Consider the following 15,507-nt stretch of genomic DNA (forward strand, 5'->3'; position numbering starts at 1 on the left):
AATTTGGTCTCAAATTAGCTGTTTTATAAAACCAGTAGCACTGAGCTCCTAGACTAGGCCTAATGTAGGCTTATTACTTGGAAAGTCTTAATTGGTCAAAGGCACCTGCTGGGGAATGAACTGCATTCCCCAAAAAGATACATTCAAATCCTCACTCCCAGTATATGTGAATGTGACCTTATTAGGAAAGAGGGTTTTTGCAGGTGTAATCAGATTAAGATGAAGTCATACTAGATTAGAGTGGGGCGTAATTCAATGACTGATGTCCTTATAAGAAGAGGGATATTTGGACATAGAGATTCACAGGGAGAACGCTTGTGAAGACAGGCGTAGATTGGACCGATGTACCTACAAGCCAAGGAACACTAAGGATTGCTGGCCATCATCAGCTAAGAGAGAAGCATAGGACAGATCCTCCCTCAGAACCCCCAGAAGGAACCAACTCTGCCAACAACTTGATTTTGAACTTCTTGCCTCTAGAACTGTGAGGGAATAAATTTCCATTGTTTTAAGCCACCCATCCAGCTTGTAATAAGTTGTTACGGCAGCCCTAGAAAACGAATACAACACCTAAAAATATTCTATTCCGTTTAGCAGTAGATATACTGATAGGTTTACACGTAACTTATAAACTGTTTCGTTTTTCATAATATTATAGTCAATCACTTAATATAGAGTGGTATGATAAATTTCATGTGTGTGCTTTTTAAGGGAGTGAAAATCTAATTTTTCTGTCATGGTATGTTTCAGAAATTATATTTCCCCAATTAATAATACTGATCATAATAATAACATAACATTTTATAATAGACAGAGATAAATTACAGTATAGTAATTAGAGTTTGGACTCAAGCTAGACTACAAGTGTTCTAAATCTAGTTCTGCACCTACTGTGTATGTCAGGGGTCCCCAACCCCTGTGCTGCGGACTGGTACTGGTCCATGGCCTGTTAGGAACCGGTCCGCAAAACAGGAGGTGAGCAGTGGGTGAGTGAGCGAGGCTTCATCTGCCGCTCCCCATCGTTCCCCATCGCTCATGTTATGACCTGAACCATCACCCCCACCTCACCCTGGTCGATGGAGAAATTGTCTTCTGTGAAACCAGTCCCTGGTGCCAAAAAGGTTGAGGACCGCTGATCTATGCTATTTTGGACAGATCACTTAATCATCCTCCGCTTCAGTTTATCATCTGTGAAATGGGAATAAGAGTGACTGCCTTCAGAAGTTAAAGTGAAAATTAAGTGATGTGTATTAAGGCTTATGCTTATGATTCTATCATCATATGTCAATAATGGTTTTTCTTTACCTTGCCTCAAGGACGGGGGCAGGTCCCTGGCAATTAGAGTGAGGAAGGTTGAACTGTACATCAGCATCTCCATGAAACTGACATGATTCATTCTTAAAAGGGAATATCAGTGTCCAAGTTCTTGGCTCCCTAAACCATGTGTATCACTGGTTTTCTTCTCCATGGTGTGATTTTCCAAGATGTATTAATACAACCTGAGTTTGGATGCTAAGTGTAGCACACGTACACACACCTGGAGCTGATGGAAAATATCCTTGTAAACACTTACCAATCCAAGAAATCATTTTACTTAATGTAAAAGATGTAGGTGGAAAAGAGAAATGAATGCATTCTCTCAGAATTAAAAAGCACAAATGCAGCACATATATCAGTCACCAGCCTCCCACATTACACTTTGCTTTGCAAGGTCTCACGCAAAACTTTTGGCTAATCTATTGTAGAAGAATAGTAAAACTACTAAGTCATTTTTTTTCTCTTGGCCCAATTAGAATATATATATTTTTGGTTCTGATTAAAAAGAAATTTATAGATCTTGCTTACACAGGTTCTGTTATTTTGTGAAGAAGTTATGTTGTAATATGAAATGGGAGCAATGATTTTTGATACGAAATTTAATTAATCTACCAAAAATATTAATTCAGCAGCTTCTGTTTGTCAGTCTGTGCTCAACGCTATTGGCAGTACAGTTAAATCATAAGACATGGCTTTCTCCCGTGAAGCTGACAGAATTCTTAGGAAATAAAAATTAGTCAGAGGGAACACTCAACAAATGAATATGTTATAAAGTGCTTATTTGTTTTGTAGATCCCATAAGTGCCATCTTGGTTAAGAAAGGGGTCAAGGGTCGGATCCCCTGGGAGTCAGGGGGTCAGGAAAGATTTCCCAAAAGAGGTAGAAATGAGCTGAGACTTAAAGGATGAATGCATTTTTAATAGAAGACAATATTAGGGAGGAGATACTGTAGACAGAGACCCTATAATTAAGGTCACAAAGAGGTGAATGGACTATGTGTGCAAATAAGAAATGAAAACTCACTGGGTCAACAGTATGCAAAATGAAGAACACAGGGTGATAAAGTCAGGTAGGCCTTTGATGCCAGTGTCAATAGTTTTGGCCATTCATAAAGCTGAAACTAAACTAAAAATTTATCATTTTAATTCAGGTAAAACAAAAGGCAAACTAAAATAAATAAACTCTTTTCTGCCAAGGATGCTGACCTTTTCATATTCCCCTACAAAAGGGCCTGGGACACCCTGTGGGCCATGCAGTGTGGGTTCCTAAGAAGGGAAGAGGAGACCCTAATAATTTTCGTAAAAAATATATGAGAAGATAATGTGGGAACAGCTGAGGAGGGCAGCCTGAGAAAGGCTTCTGGGGATTTTGCTTGTGTGGATAAAAAGTATCAATGATTCCAAGCAGAGGAATACCCTATCATCGTAAACTTTTCTGTGTAAAGGATATAACAGAGCCACAGAACGGGAGAAAATATCTGCAAATCACATGATCTGAAAAGGGACTTATATAAAAATATATGAAGAACTTAAAACACAATAATAAAACAGCAAACAACCCAATTAAAAATGGACCAAGGATCTGAATAGTTCTCCCAATAAAATAAGCAAATGGCCAATAAGCACAGGAAAAGATGTTCAATATCATTCACCAACAGAAGGGCCACATATTGTATGATTCCATACATATGAAACATCCAATATAGGCAAATCTGTGGAGACAGAAAGTAGATTAGTTGTTTTCTGGGACTGGGGGGATAGGGAGATTGAGGGGTGATGACTGAGGGGTACAGAATTTCTCTTGGGGGTAGTGAAAATGTTCTAAAACTGATTATGATTATGGATGCGTAACTATGGGAATATACTAAAAGCTCTTGAATTTTACACTTTAAATGGGTGAATTCTCTAGTATGTGCATTATCTCAACAAAGGCTGTTCAAAAATGAAACAGAAAAAAGTTGTTTGACACTTGACATTTATTTCTTGTGAATTGTCTGTGTCTTTGGTCAGTTCTTCTATTTGAATTTCTGTTTGATTTTTCTCCTTTATTTGTAGGAACTCTTTGCACATTGAAGAATACTAGTCTTTTGTCATATGTGTAGCAAAAATGTTACCCATTTTTTAATTTGGGTTTTTGTCTCATTTGCGGTATTTTTTTTTCCTGCAAATGTTTTGTTAACCCCAGACTATAAAATAGCCAGTTATTTTACCAGAAAAAAAAAAGCCTCCTCCCTTTCCTCTGCACTCCCCACACACTATCCCTGGCTATTTTTTAAAATCACAGTTCTGATTATGGAGCTCCTTTGCTGAAAAAGCCCAAAAGGCTATCAAAAGGTCATCCAAACTATTTTTCTAACTTTGTCCTAAACACCACCTTCTGTTTGTCCCAAGCTATGCAATTTCCCAAATATTCCATATAATTTCAGATATCAGAGCCTTTGCTCCTGCTCTTTCTTCAATGTAGAATATACTCTCCACCCCTGTTCTCTACCTGTCCAGTAATTCGACTTAGCCTTCAGGACTCAGTTAAATTTTACATTCTCTACAAAGACTTCCGTAACTTTTGATTCTTCCAGTCAGAATTGCTTTCTGTTCTCTTCGAGTCCCCATGACTTGGTGCTTATGCCCTTGTTTAATATTAATCGTAATCTAACATGTGATAATTGCCTCTCTCCCTGTTTTTCCAACAGAATGATAAGCCACTTGTGCACAAAAATAACGGTTTAGTCATTTGGTATCTTGTTGCCTAGCTCAGAACCTTTAGTGAACAAAGAACAACTATTAATTAGTTGATTGTGGTCAACTGTTTATCACTATTATATTAACAAGATTCATGAAGTCTATAGAATAAAAGTTCTGAGATTAAATTTGATTCTCAACTGGTCTTATTTTAATGCAATTCCTTTTCTAAAGATGTATAAATAACGTAGAACCCTCACCTTATTTACTTTGAGTGCCTCTTTCACCTTCCAATTAATTTTTTCCAGCCAACATTAGGAACTTGCTTATAATTTAGAGAAAAGATAGTGGAGGGTCAAAAGAAATATTCCAGATGCAATACTTTACTGTAAGAAACCCTGGCTTAAATAAAGAGAAGATAAACATACTTAACAGACATCCTAACTGTTTAGACCAGTTAAGGAAAAATTTAACCAAGAGGCTAGGATACAGCTCGATGACTCATGAATATGTAACATGAATTTCAATAAGCCTAACGACGTTGAAAAATACTGTCACAACGGAGGCATGCTTGTGGAAATGGTCTACAATATCCAAATGCCAACTGTCAGCTCTTCAATATGTCATACATCTGAACATTAATTCAGATTATACTAGAATTAAGAATCCTTGGGCTTCCCTGGTGGTGCAGTGGTTAAGAATCTGCCTGCCCATGCAGGGGACACGGGTTCGAACCCTAGTCCGGGAAGATCCCATGTGCCACGGAGCAACTAAGCCCGTGCGCCACAACTACTGAGCCTGCGCTCTAGAGCCCGCGTGCCACAACTACTGAGCCCATGTGCCACAACTACTGAAGCCCGCACACCTAGAGCCCACGCTCCGCAACAAGAGAAGACACCACAATGAGAAGCACGTGCACCTCAACAAAGAGTAGCCCCCCCTCGCCACAACTAGAGAAAGCCTGCGTGCAGCAACAAAGACCCAACGCAGCCAAAAATAAATAAATTTATAAAAACAAAAAAAAATCCTTGATGGAGCCAAGTAAGGTACCTGGGAAATGAAATCCTGTGCTTGATTTAAGTAGCCATTTTGCCAGGGAATGAGTTGTTGAATATCGACACACATGGGATAGTATTTTGGGAATTTTAGTATGGTTGTAGTAAGAGCAACAAAGAAAGAACACTGTGGACTGTAGGTATTACCCTAACTCTCCCAAAGGACTTAATCTGGCTTAACCTGGGGATCAGGTAATGGAAAAGGAAAAAGGGGAAGTATATATTTTTTTCACCCAATTGGCATTCCACCGAATGTGATGCAAGTTAATGACCTTTGTTTCCTTTTCTCCTTGCTTCCTGTGGCTGGATGTTCAGTGGTGACTGAAGTGGGGTGTTTGATACCATTTGCAGCTTTCATAGTCATGGTCTTTAAACTAATTTCCTCTTGCTTTTTATTTACCATATTTCCTTCTTGACTTCAGAAACTTCTGTCACATCATACTGAGGAGATTTCTGAGCCGCCACCCCTTCAGGTTTTTATTCTGCCTTATCTTAAATATCTTCTGTAAACCAACCTTACTTAGCAAGGTGAAGTGTTTTTACGCAAGAATGATGTGACTGTAACAGTGTCAGCCCACCCGCCAGAGGTTATTTGACTGGTCCTTCAGTTGACCCCTTCTTCATTCACTCTTCTACATGCCTCCTTCAAAAGTCAGATGAGTAGTAGAAGAGGATAATACACCCAGAGGTTGGAGAGCTGGGTTTTGGTGATTGGTATGATAAATGGGGAGGCAGGGTGAGTGAGAAAGATAAGTTAGGAATGAAGAGGTTTGTGCCCCAGTTACATCTTTGTGTTTTCCTGGATTGAGGATTACCTGCAAGAAATTTGAGATATTTTTTTAGTTCTGTCCAAGGTTCAGACCTAACATTGGATTCCATCCTTTTAATATCCACGTACACTAAAATAATAACAGGTTTTACACATTTTATTTAATGGCAAATAAAGCTGAAGCTCTTTGAGTAAAGTTTCAAAGTGCTTTGTGATAAAGAATTATAATAACAGAATATTTAAAATAGTGGGAAAATGTTAATAACAATAACAAGGCAGGTTTTTTTCTTTATACTACCAAGGACGACCCAGTGGTAGTAGACAGTAGGAGAGAAAGGAATCTACTCCAGTCATAGGTGTATTTCCGAGCAAGATATCAATACTTTCCTTGTGTCTCTCACTGCTTCCAATTCTGATGAGAATGATTCATTAAGACCCTCTTGACTGCAGGAAATTTAAGCCAAATTAACATAATCTGAAAAAGGAAACTTTCTGGAAGGACATTGGGCATCCCAGCTGGGCATCACGAAGAGACTCACTGCCTAGCCCATTGTAGGAAACAAGGAAGTCCTTGAACCATTATGCTCAGTATTGCTTTTCTCTACAGATCTGTTACAATTCTCTAAGCATAGGTCACCCTATCAGCTTCCCAGTCTTAATGGTAGAAATGACTGCTGTTTACAAATCCAGAGTTTATGTGTTCTAGTCCCCCTGAAAGAAGCTTCTCTCTCTCCCTCCCTCTCTCTGTTTCAGCTACCATAATTACCAAGAGAGGGACAGAGTAAACGGACTTGTCCAAATAAGCCCTGATACATGTTAAGTCAAATCTTTCCAGGTAAAGTAGCTATTTTCCAAGAACAAGATGGCATTTAAAAGTATTTGAACTACAGACTCATGTATTAAATTGTGCCCTGATTTACATCCTCCATACACATTAACATCCTCCCAGTACACCATTGAGGAAGGAAAGTACCAAACAGTGTAGCTGGCATTTTGATACAGTTTACTCATCTAAGAGAAGCTATTTGGGATCTGTGAACTATAAGTATCTTAGAAGGATCCAGAAGGAACTCTTATAGGACAGTATTATTACTTACATCTTTAGAAACAGCAATTTGACCTCTTGGCAGGAGATTCTCTCTGCCTTAGGAGGGTATTAATGCCACCCTTAGAGGCACTGGATGAGTTAAGGTCCCTTTGACATTTTACTTCACTTTTAGAACTCCAAAATTACTCACTTAATACTAAATCTGTTTGTTTCTTATATGTGTATTACAGGCGACATTACCGCAATGACTTTCTCTTAATTTAAAATGAAAATCTGAAAGTAAGTATTCTTCTATTAGGAAAAAGAATGAAGTAACACCAGCTGAAAAAAAATAGTCGGTGACTATAAATTCTCATCATAAATTCATCTGGGCTTCTTTGAAATAAGCATAACATTAAAGATGAAAGAAAATAATGCACCCTGCTTAGTGATATCATGATTGATTGATTTATAAGCACCTTCCTTTAGAGATATTAAAATCCTCAACCCCCCAAATACTAAATATTATTAGTGGTAAGGATATATTACATATCTTAGTGTTTCTCTTGGTGTGGTAGTAATTTTTAAATTAAGACAAATAAAAAAACCCTTAGGGAATAAATCAATTGACTTCTATTTAATTTCCTCTGTTTTGCCTAAAAACTGAGGGGACTCTAAAATAAGGTTTATGTTCAAATTCCTTGTTTAAGGAGGCCCTTTCCAGTGACAGACAGCCCCAATTCAATGTTAATTCAAAGCGCTCCAGCGTTTCTCTCTGCTTCTGTGCTGAGTATCAGAGCATCTGGCCCCTGAGCTGAAGGTGATCAAATGCATATTAGATGGAGACATTGCAGTGTTTTAACTAATTCTGACTCAAGTAATGACTTAGTGCTTGACAAGGAGAGTCTTGAAATGTTTCCTCTTTCACATATTTACTGATAATGTCTTATGTGGTTTTCTCCCCAAGCACTTTGCTGACTCAATAGGACAATGTCAAGTTCATGCTGATGTCATTTCCTCCTGAAATAACTGCACTTAGGAAGAAAATAGATAGAAATAGGCAGGGGGAAAATCTCTATTAGTGTTAGACTGAGGAGCCTGCATTAGGGTGTGTTCCAACTTGACATATTGGGGACTGAGATTGTTTGGTTATATATACCTAGAAAGTCATGTTTTATTCCAAAAGTGCACAGAACACTCATGGCTCATTATGTAAATCTTTGCTTCATAAAAATAACTTAAAATTCTATCAAGGTCTGGATTAGCATCTCCATTTTTCATAGAAGGGAGCTCTAACACAGAGACAGATGTCTGGGCTGTACCTGAGCAGCAAAGCCAAGGTCAGCATCCAATTAAAATTTTCTAATGCTCACTGGGTCTCTAACATTTTATCATGAGCTCACTGGTGTTTATCCAAAGAGGAAAGGCAATTTCTATCTTGCAAGGATGTGAAGAGCAGTTCCACTTACATTTCATATGCAGTTCTGGGACCGTATTTCAGTAGATACACCCGGTGTCATCTGTTTTGCTATATATGGTTGAGAAAGATTCAACCCACAGAAAAAGTTAGATGCTTCGTCAGTTGTTTCCAAACTTTTGAGTTACGAGAACCTCTTTTTAAAATAAAAAAAAAAATTGATTTCCTTGAAAATTGTAATTTTATTTTTGTGACCCCCTATTGTTAAGAATGGCATAGCCATCAGATTTCTATTCAACACGTTTGTATTAAGTGCATATTGTGTGATAGGCATGATGCTGGATACACACAGTCTTTTCTCTCAAGGGATTTGTAGACTCAAACATGACTTTAATGCAATGAATTAGCATTTTAGTAAACGGCATCTATATATACTTTAAAATACAGGTGCATAGGTATGTGAGATTATTCAGTCTATCTAAAAAACATGGTTGACATACACCCTTGGCAGATCCTTGCATGAAGTGGTGTCCCACACCTCTTTTTTTTTTTTTTTTTTCTGGTACGCGGGCCTCTCACTGCTGTGGCCTCTCCCGTTGTGGAGCACAGGCTCCGGACGCGCAGGCTCAGCGGCCACGGCTCACGGGCCTAGCTGCTCCACGGCATGTGGGATCTTCCCGGACCGGGGCACGAACCCGTATCCCCTGCATCGGCAGGCGGACTCTCAACCACTGCGCCACCAGGGAAGCCCCCACACCTCTTACTTCCATCCAAATTCTGTAGCCAATTGATTCAGAAGCACTGGCTTAAGCTTCCTCCTTGCCCCTAGAAAGAAACCCCACTTTCTTTTCTGAGATAATGAAGTAGAACATTTGCAAAAGCAGACTTGAGATTCCAACTTCTGGTTCTAGTATTTACCATCTGTGTGACATTAGGCAAGTTCCTTAATGTCTCTGTGCCTCCATTTATTTCTTTTTGCTTCACTGAGGTATAATAGACAAAATTATAATGTATTTTAAGTGTACAATTGATGATGTGATGATTTAATATATGTATAACTTATGAAAGTAATCTCACGTTCAAAGTTAATTGACCCATACATCACCTCTTTTTTTTTTTTTTTGGAGAGAACACGAGTTCTATTCTTTTACCAAATTTCAATTAAACAATAAATACAGTATTGTCAACCATAGTGACCATGTTATGTAGCTTCAAAGCATATTCATCTTATAACTGAAAGTCTGTATCCTTTTACTAACCTCTCCCCATTTCCCCTACCCGCCCAGCCTTGGTAATCACTATTCTACTCTCTGCTTCTATGACTTCGCCTATTTTAGATTCCACATATAAGTGAGATGATACACTGTTTGTCTTTCTGTGTCTGGCTTATTTCAAATAGCATGATACCCTTTGGGTTTCTTCATGTTGTCACAAATGGCAAGATTTCTGTCTTTTTTAAGGCAGAATAATATACTATTGGGTATGTGTGTATCACACTTTTTCTAATCATCCACTGATGGCCACTTAGGTTGTTTCTATACTTTGGCTACTGTGAATAATGCTGCAGTGAACATGGGAGCATTATTCTCTTCCCGAAAATGATTTCATATCCTTTGGATATATACCAGAAGTGGGAGTGCTAGATCATATGTTAGTTCTAGTTTTTATTTCTTGAGGAAACTCTGTCTTCCAAAGTGACTGTACCAGATTATATTCCCACCAACTGTGTACAAGTGTTCCCTTTTATCTATATCCTCACAGTTGTTTGTTATCTCCTACCATTTTCATAATAGCCATCCTAACAGGTGTGAGGTGAGGTGATATTTCATTGTGGTTTTAATTCACATTTCCCTGATGATTAGTGATGTTGAGCACCTTTTCATGTACCTCTTGGCCATTTGTGTGTCTTCTTTGGAAAATGTTATTCTAGTCCTTTGCCCAGTTTTAAATTGGTTTATTAGGTTTTTGGTTTTTTTTTCTATTGAGTGATATGAGCTCCTTGTATATTTTGGATATTAACCCCTTATCAGATATGTGGTTTGCAAATATGTTCTCCCATTCCATAGGGTCCCTTTTTGTCTTGGGGGTAACTATTCTGCTTTATTGATTTATGTGTCTGTTTTTATGCCAACACCAAATTGTAGTTTTGTAACATACTTTGAGATCAGGAAGCATGACACATCAGACTTGTTTCTTAAGACTGCTTTGGCTATTCACGGTCATTTGTAGTTCCATACAAATTTTAGGATTATTCCTCCTATTCCTGTGAAAAGTGCCATTGGGATTTTTATAGGGATTGCATTGAACCTGTAGCTCACGTTGGATAGTATGGATATTTTAATGATATTCTTCCAGTCTATGAACACAGAATATCTTTCTATTTATCTGTGTCTTCAATTTCTTTCACCAATATGTGTAGCTGTCCTTCTATAGCCACAGATTCTGAATCTGATCCAGGGTTCATTGAATCCATGGATGTAGAACCTATGGATATGGAGGGCTGACTGACTGTGCCAATTTATATAAGAGACTTCAAAATTTTGCAAAGGACTCTGCAAATTTTGATATCTTTGAGGGTCTTAGAACAAATCCCCTGTGGACACCAAGGGATGACTGTATTATAGTTTTCAGTGTACAGATCTTTCACTTCCTTGGTTAAATTAATTCCTAGTTTATTCTTTTTGATGCTAATGTAAATGGGATTATCTTCTTAATTCTCCTTCTGATAGTTCATCATTAGTCTATAGTAATTTTTGTATTTTTATTTTTTATCCTGAAGCTTTACTGAATTGTTTATTAGTTGAAACAGTTTTTTGGTGTACTCTTTAGGGTTTTTTTTTTAATATATAATAGCATGCCATGTAAACAGAGACAATTTTATTTTTTCCTTTTTGAGTTTGATACCTTTTATTTCTTTTTCTTGCCTGATTGCTCTGGCTAGGATTTCCAGTACTATGTTGAACAGAATCAGTGAGAGTAGTCATTCTTGTCTTGCTCCTCATCTTATAGAAAAAGCTTTCAGCTTTTCACTGTTGAGTGTCATGTTAGCTCTGTGCTTGTCATATATGATCTTTATTTTGTTTAGTTATATTCTATACCTTCTTTTTTGTTGAGAGTTTTATCATGAAAGGATGTTGAATTATGTCAAATACTTTTTCTTCATCTGTTGAGATGATTATATGATTTTTATCCTTCATTTTGTTAATGTGGTGTATCGCATTGATTGATTTTCATATGTTGAACCAGCTTTGCATCCCAGGAATAAATGTCACTTGATCACAGTGTATGATTATTTTTATGTATTGTCGAATTCATTTTGCTAATATTTTATTGAGGATTTTTGCATTTATGTTCATCAGGGATATTGCCTGTAATTTTTCTTTTCTTGTAGTGTCCTTTACTGGCTTTGGTATCAGGATAATGCTGGCATCCTAAAATGAGTTTGGAAGTGTTCCTTTCTCTTCTATTTTTTGAAAGAGTTTGAGAAGGATTGGTATTAATTCTTCTTTATATGTTTGGTAGAATCCACCGGTGAAGCCATCTGGTCTTGGACTTTTCTTTGTTGGGAAGTTTTTTTTTTTAATTACAGATTTTAATTACAGATTCAGTCTCCTTACTGGTAATTAGTGTGTTCAAATTTTCTATTCGTGATTCAGTCTTGGTAGATAGTATGTTTCTAGGATTTTAGAAATATTTCTTCTAGAATATCCAATTGTTGCCATGTAATTTTTCATAGTTGTTTCTTATGATTCTTAATATTTCTTTGTTATCACTTGTAATGTCACCTCTTTCATTTATGATTTTATTTATTTGAGTCTTCTCTCTTTTTCTTCTTAGCCTAAAGATTTATCAATGTTGTATATATTTTTTAAAAATCAACTCTTGGTTTAATTGATATTGTCTATTGTTTTTCTAGTCTCTATTTCACCTATTTCCACTCTGATCTTTGTCATTTCCTTCCTTCTACTAATTTTGGGCTAATTTGTCTTTTTTTCTAGTTCCTTGAATGTGAAGTGAGGTTGTTTATTTTAGACCTTGCTTGTTTTTTTTTAATCACTTTTTATTGGAGTACAGTTGCTTTACAATGTTGTGTTAGTTTCTACTGTACAGCAACATGAATTAGCCATACATATACACATATACATATATCACCTCTCTTTTGTACTTCCTTCCCATTCAGGTCACCACAGTGCATTAAGTAGAGTTCCCTGTGCTATACAGTATGTTCTCATTAGTTATTTTATACATAGTATCAGTAGTGTATATGTGTCAGTCCCAATCTCCCAATTCCTTCCCCCCTTCCCCCTTGGTATCGATACATTTGTTCTCTACATCTTTGTCTATTTCTGCTTTGCAAATAGGCTTATCTATACCATTTTTCTAGATTCCACATATATGCATTAATATATGATATTTGTTTTTCTCTCTCTGACTTACTTCACTCTGTATGATAGACTCTAGGTCCATCCACATCTCTAATGTGGATGACCCAATTGGTTCCTTTATATGGCTGAGTAATATTCCATTGTATATATGTAGCACATCTGTTTTATCCATTGCTCTATTGATGGACATTTAGGTTGCTTCCATGTCCTGGCTATTGTAAATAGTGCTGCTATGAATATTGGGGTGCATGTATCTTTTTGAATTATGGCTTTCTCTGGGTATATGCCTCATAGTGGGATTGCTGGGTCATATGGTAGTTCTATTTTTAGTTTTTTAAAGAACCTCCATACTGTTCTCCATAGTGGCTGTTTCAATTTACACTCCCACCAACAGTGCATGAAGGTTCCCTTTTCTCCACACTCTCTCCAGCATTTATTATTTGTAGATTTTTTGATGATGGCCATTCTCAGTGGTGTAAGGTGATACCTCACTGTAGTTTTGATTTGCATTTCTCTAATAATTAGTGATGTTGAGCATATTTTCATGTGCCTCTTGGCCATCTGTATGTCTTCTTTGGAGAAATGTGTATTTAGGTCTCTGCCCATTTTTGATTGGGTTATTTTTTCTTTTTTTTGATATTGAGCTGCATGAGCTGCTTGTATATTTTGGAGATTAATCGTTTGTCAGTTGCCTTGTTTGTAAATATTTTCTCCCATTCTGCAGGTTGTCTTTTCATCTTGTTTATGGTTTCCTTTGCTGTGCAAAAGCTTTTAAGTTTCATTAGGTCCCATTTGTTTATTTTTGTTTTTATTTTCAGTACTCTAGAAAGTGGGTCAAAAAAGATCTTGCTGTGATTTATGTCAAAGAGTGTTCTACCTATGTTTTCCTCTATGAGTTTTATAATGCCTGGCCTTAAATTCAGGTCTTTAATCCATTTTGAGTTTATTTTTGTGCATGGTGTTAGGGAGTGTTCTAATTTCATTCTTTTACATGTAGCTTCACAGGCAAATTCTTGTTTCTTAATGTAGGTATTTTTTGCTGTAAACTTCCCTCTTAGAACTGCTTTTGCTTCATCTCATAGGTTTTGGCATGTTGTGTTTCCACTTTCATTTGTGTCAAGTTTTTCTTTTATTTACCTTTTGATTTCTTTGATCCATTGGTTGTTCAGAAACTTGTTGTTTAATCTTCATATATTTGTGAATTTTCCATTTTTCCTCTTTTAATTGATTTCTACTTTCATACTATTGTGGTCAGAAATACACTTGATATGATTTCCATCTTCTTAAATTAGTTAAGACTTGATTTTTGGCTTAACAATTGATCTGTCCTGGAGAATGTTCCATGTGTACTTGAAAACTGTGCATTCTGCTGCTGATGGAATGTTCTTTTATGCTTGTTAAGTCTCTCTGGTCTAATGTGTCATTTAATTCCAACATTTCCTTATTGTATTTTCCTCTGGATTATCTACCCATTGTTGAAGTGGGACTTTGAGGCTCCCTAAAATTATTGTATTGCTGTCTATTTCTTCCTTCAGATCTGTTAATCTTTGCTTTACATACTTAGCTGCTCTAATATTGAGTGCTCTAAATATCTGGAATTATTATATCCTTATGATTAATTGACCCCTTTATCATTGTATAATGACCTTCTCTTTTCCATGTTACATTTTTGGCCTAAAGTCTATTCTGTGTGATATAAGTAGTTCTATGCTTGTTTTTTTTTTTTTTTTGGTTTCCATTTGCATGCAATATCTTTTTCCATCCCTTCTCTTTCAGTCTGTGTATGTACTTAAAGCTAAAGTGAGTCTCTTATTATCAGCAGCATATAGCCAGGTCTTATTTATATATATAGATATATAAATATTTATAGAGATATATAGATTAATATACATAGGTATATAAATATATAGATAGATACATATATATATATCTATATATATATACACCCACTCTACCTTTTGATTGATTTAGTCCATTTACATTTAAATTAATTATTGATACATATGGACTTACTATTGTCATTTTTTGTTTTCTGGCTGTTTTGCAGTTCCCTTCTTCCTCTCTTGCTCTCCTCCTTTGTGATTTGATTATTTTCTATAGTGTGGTATGCTTTGATTCCTTTCTCTTTATCTACTATAGGTTTTTATTTTGTAGTTAGCATAAGCCTTACATAAGACATAACATTTTATTTTAAGCTGGTAACAACTTAACTTTGGATGCATACAGAAGTTCTACATTTTTATACTTCCCCCTAGGGTTTTTGTATTTGATGTCACATTTATATTGCATATCCACTAACAAATAATGTTGTTTTAGTTATTTTTTAATACTTTTTTAACCTTTATAGTAGAATTATAAGTGATCTACCATCCCCACCATAACAACTTCAGAATATTCTGAATTTAACCATATGTTTACCTTCACCAGTGAGATTTATACTTTCACATGTTTTCATCTTACTAATTAGCATCCTTTTGTTTCAGCTTTAAGAACTCCCATTAACATTTCTTATAAGGCTGGTCTTGTCGTGGTGAACTACTTTAACTTATGTTTGTCTGGGAAACTATCGTCTCTTCAATTGTAAAAGACAACTTTGCTGGCTAGAGTATTCTTGGTTGGCAAGGTTGTTTTTTTGTTTTGTTGTTGTTGTTGTTTTATTTCTTTGAATAGGCCATCCCACTCCCTTTCTTGCCTGCAAAGTTTCTGCTAAAAAGACCTTCTGAAAGTCTTATGGAAGTTCCCTTGTACACGACAAGCTACTTTTCTCTTGCTGCTTTCACAGTCTCCTTTGTCTTTAACTTTTGACAATTTAATTATAATGTGTCTCACTGTGGGTCTTGGATTCTTTTTATATTGCGC

The sequence above is a fragment of the Globicephala melas genome, chromosome 18 (assembly GCF_963455315.2).
Source record: "Globicephala melas chromosome 18, mGloMel1.2, whole genome shotgun sequence".
NCBI lineage: Eukaryota > Metazoa > Chordata > Mammalia > Artiodactyla > Delphinidae > Globicephala > Globicephala melas.